Here is a 5,000-nt window from a genome sequence, read left to right as displayed (position 1 = left end):
GGCTGGTGACCTCGGACAGTGGGGATGAGCAGCTCATCCAATCCAACCCCCACTTGTTTCCTGACCCAATCTTCCTTATGTCAGAGGACTTATCGCTTCATTGAGAATGTGGAAGTGGCCAGTGGAGCTCCCTTTGGCAGCACATCCAATAACCAAATATCAAGGAAGAGAGGCCACCAGGCCACCCCATCCCAGCACACTGATCTGATTTACAAACCTTTCCTAATGTGAAACAAATGCTGTGGGTGTGAATTCATACTCAGCCATAAAAACCTTTGCATTACTCCGTCTTGTATTAAATACCACATATAACTCTCAGCAGGTTTTATGTTGTGTTTTACTGTCAGCAATGGCTAAAGCTGGCCTAACATTTTGTTTGGCAATTAGGAAAATTTGTAGTTTAATGTATTAAACCAAAAAAGCCAACAACTACACTGAATGCCAAATTCATCCTGTTTTTATGTCACAGTGCAGTGTATTTGCCTTCCTGGTAATTTAAACATTCTCCTTTGATGGCCAATGCTGTTTATTCCAAAATAGTATTATTTAGGAAATAAGCCTTTTAAAATAAGTGAAATTAAGCTGTTAAAACTAAAATAAATTCATAGTGTAAAGTTGGAAGGGTGTGAACTTCCAAAAGCCAAGAGCATCTCCACAAATCCAAACGTGACATACTGCTTATTGGCTTAGAGTAAAGGAGTTCACTACAGAAACACCAACACATTATTAAGAGAAGGAATAAATATTACCCAGAAACCTTTAGAAAAGTAAAATATTAAAATTCAAAACAAGATTGTTAGTGAGCTATGAAGCTACAAAAAAATATATTGGAAATTTGAACATGTATACAACCTGGTGAAAAAAGCCAGTCAGAAAAGGTAACATAAAGTATAAGCCAAACTACAAACATCCTGGAAAAGCAAAGCTATACAGTAGGGTTTAAAACAGGGTGGAGATGAGTACTTAGGGCACTGGGGAGTTTAGAGTGGTGAAACTATTCTGTATCTATGGTACTCTGAAGGTGCTCACATGTGATTAGACATCTGTCAAAACCCACAGAATGTACAACAACTATAATGAACCCTTGTGTAAATCATGGACTTATAATAATGTATTAGTACTGGTTCAGTTGTAACTCATGTCCCACACCAATGCAAGATATTCTTACTAGCAGGACTGGTCATTTTCTTATAAACCTAAAACTACTGTAGAAAAATAAAGCCTATTAATTGGTCTGCTACCAGAGCTATTACCAGATGTAGAGGAAGACAACATCAAGTTACTGGGAGTTTGTCACTGGTGCAGCTCCAAGATCCCCACTTCATGGTCACAACTTTCCCGGACCCATCTTGTAGCTTCCAGTCTTTCCTCTTGGCAACGAGATGTCATTCTACAGAGCTGTATACATAGTTCTGAACATATCCTGGACCCCACACCTAAAAGACCATGCTGATTTTGCTGCTGCTGTTTAAAATGAAAGGGGCACTGCTCCTGGTTGGGCTATATAGTACTTCAGTGACAGACTCTGAGGAGTCCCTGCCCCTGCCCAGATCTGGACTAACCCACTGGTCCACCCCCATATGCATGACTGAAGAAGGCACATTGCCTCCCCATGCCCATAATCAAACTCCAGGCTTGTGATGCACACGTCACCCTTGGATGTCCCAAGCAAACACAGACACCAGACACAGTTTTCTGCAACTTTTTAACATCTAGATTGGCCATCTCTGCACAGCTTTCCATTCAGTGAAAGCCTCCTGCAAAGGTGACATTGTGTAGCACTGTGCAGCTTTGTGTGGAAAACCTTCCTGCAAGCCTCTACTTAGAGCACAGGCCTCCAAGGTCAAGATTAGCCGTCCCCCTTTGCAAATTTGCCATCACACAAGGGCAAATGTTCTGAGGGCCTTGAATGCTGCCTAAGTTTTGTTTGGTAGTGTTGTCTTACCATGGCACTCTGCCCCCCAGTACTACCCACTGAAAGTGAGGAATGGGGAACTTCAGGGAGGGGGCGGGAGGGAGGCAGAGGCAGGGGCAAGGCTGGAGCTGCCTGTCTGGGCAAGGCGGCCTCCTCCCAGATGTGCAGCAGCTCACGGGCCTTCCAGCAGAGACAAGCTGGAGCCAACTCCTTCCGCTAGCAGGCCTGGGCTCTGTGTCCTGCAAAAACACCACCCTAGCCCCTTCCTTTCCGCACATGGTAAACTCATTTCCTAGTGAATTACCGGGAAGGCGCAAAGCATGGCCCCTTTGCTGTTTTCAGAGGATGCGCTTCATCCATAGGGTTCCATGGCCCACATGGATTTTGAGTATTTTCGAGCTGAGCAACTTCCACTGAAGGAATTGGAGAAAGATCTTTTCTGTTTGTTTTGTTTTTAAAGGACAGGGGAAATGACTGATTCAAAAACAGCAGCTAAAACTAGACTTTCCCTATGCCTCCTACATATACAGCACTCGTCATCAAATGCTTGGTAGATTTACATTTATTATTTTGACAGATAAGAGCGTTTTCTGAATAAAATGTTTTAAAAACAGTTTTCTCAAGCTTCTACAATTTAATGAACGCTAGTTACTTCAAAGTTCTAAGCAGCTTATAAAACACAAGAAAAGCCTTTACCCATAAAATTTCTCCACTTATTTTTCTAAATGATAACCATATTTTTATTTTAGAACATTAATAATACCAGAATAATGTCTCATTATAAAGATTTTTAACCACAAACGTTTTGGGGAGATTTGCTACTAAGATAAACAAACAAGAGGACTTGTGTTCTGGGGAGTGAATGGTTTTCATTTTCTCAGAGTGCAAGCAGCAGAAGCTCTGCCAAGTACAGGTTAAGCTCCTTGAGTTTTCACTTCCTGTACCTCTACTTGTCAATCACTTCCTGTCTGCAACGACAATTTCCATCATTAGAGCATGGAATTTTTATCTCTTCCAACGTGCCTCCTGTTGCCACTGTGAGTTTGAATTCTGATAAATTATTCACCATCTTTGAAAAGTAACCAAAAATTACAGCATCCACTTGAGCCACCTATATCTAGCAAACATCACCCTTCTCCTCGAGTGTCTCCCAATGCCTCCACGAGACCAGCTTTTCCTGCTTTCTCCGGCGTCACAAGAAGGCCTCTGGCCAGCTCCAATTATCTTCTGGTGCACAGAGCGTAATTATTTGCTTCCTGTAAGCATGCGTAACAGGACTCTGAGTTTGGACGGCTTTCCATAAGGTAATCCAATTCATCCATGCCATCCTAACACAATTACAGGCACTGGCTATATCTTTGCTCTTCACCTGATAAGGCTGCCGCAGAGGCACAGGATGGTTTGTGTCAACATCCCTCCTGGAGTATAGCTTCTGACAGCCCTGCTTCCAGCCCCTCCCTCCCCCCTGCATTTCCATATGAGCTGCCTGCTGCTGCCGGCCCTGTGCAGGCAGCACCACAGAGCTTTTGCCCTTGCATGAGCCAACAAGAATCTGAGCTGGTTAGGAGTGCTGCGGAAGTCACTGTGGGCTCATGGCTTGCTTTCAAACCTGGCCCTTAACTGCCCTGGCCATGGAGCCCTTACCCAGGCCAGGGAGTCATAAATCTCCACAGGCTTCCTCACCCTACACAAGGGACACAGGCCCTGAGCCGGCGGTGGCCCTTACCCCCTGCTTGCTGTAGTGCATGGTGGCAATCTGCACACAGATGTGGCCTGAGTGAGACACACTAATCTCCTGGTTACGGGCAGACGCAAAGACACAAAGTGGGCACTCTTCCTGGTGCCTCCCTATTTCAATGAAAGCATATCATTGTGACTCAGTAAAGCTGCTCTTCCTTTTCTGTTTATTTTCTGAACTTTATAAAAAAAATTAAAGGATGAATGAATGCAGTGAACTTTTTGCCTCTCTCCATTGGCATGCCAAGAAATAAAACAGCTATTCACACCTGAGCCTGATGGAGCCAAATGGGGCTGATGCCAGCCAGAACTGGATTTTTTGTAGCCATGTCCATTCATTCAAAGTGTGCTTTAATATTGCCAAATTTCTAGCCAATATTTTTCCTTTTCTGAAGTCCCCATGTATTAAAACAGACCTACAACCAAAGAGAGTCTCAAATGCACAGCTAAGGCCAAGAGGATATCTTTGGGAACCAGAGGCCTATTTGATAATAATTACATTCACATTTTTAAGAAAACTGAGAAGGAAAAATTAACACCAAACTATACTGTTTTCATTGCATTATGCAGATGAAATGACAAGTTGTCATTTAAGAAGTTAATAAACAGTCTCCATTTTGCAGGTTATCCAAATGCTACTGAATAGAAAACCTTGGATCCCTAAATGATGTGTAATTAAAATTATTTTTAAAATCCTCCTTGACAGGCCAAGGCTTAGCCAAAATGTAAATGACATTAAAGAAGACAATGAATTTAATTTTATTTAATGTCCCTTTTTGCAGATCCTCATTTACATAGCATTTTTAACAAAAGCGTTGACCTTATAAATGCTGGCATTTGTACAGCTTCGGCGGAGTTGGATTTAATCACGCTCGTGCAAAGCCATGAGGGAGGAAGCTTTAAGTTCTCTGCTTGGAGATGGAGTAGGAATAAAAACATTGGGACTGGTCAAATGTTTATCCTCCCTGCTTCTGAAAACAACCTGACAAGAAGATGTAAAGGGCTAGGGAATAACCCGGTGCTGTTTGTAAGGCTTGGTAATAATCATACATAATCGTTTGGAAATATAGCTAATAAAAAATATAATGAGTGTTCAGCAAAATCGGCATTAGGCCCAAATTACATGATATTAATACTTGAACAGGTGCAGAAAGGCGCTTTAAATGAGGTAAATGAATAAAATGTCCCAGAGCACAACTGTGTGTGCTGACAAAAAGTCAATCCCATGAATAATTCAGCGAGCAGGACTGCCAGCAAAGGTCGGCTCTCTTTGACCTTTGTGACAGGAAGTGAAAGGAAACACTGTTGACTAAAAAAAAAAAAAAAAAAAAAAAAAAAAAAAAAAAAA

The 5,000-nt window shown here is 42.2% G+C and overlaps 1 protein-coding gene across 12 annotated transcripts in view; it reads right to left on the bottom strand.

The window, feature by feature from the left end:
• Ebf3 (EBF transcription factor 3) overlaps window positions 1-5,000 on the bottom strand; it is a 120,979-nt gene that overhangs the window by 105,590 nt on the left and 10,389 nt on the right. The gene's annotated exons all lie outside the window — the stretch shown is intronic.

Source organism: Fukomys damarensis, unplaced genomic scaffold, assembly GCF_012274545.1.
Source record: "Fukomys damarensis isolate Sample0158 unplaced genomic scaffold, DMR_v1.0_HiC HiC_scaffold_8, whole genome shotgun sequence".
Classification (NCBI taxonomy): Eukaryota; Metazoa; Chordata; class Mammalia; order Rodentia; family Bathyergidae; genus Fukomys; species Fukomys damarensis.
This window is presented reverse-complemented; position numbering and strand designations above follow the sequence as displayed.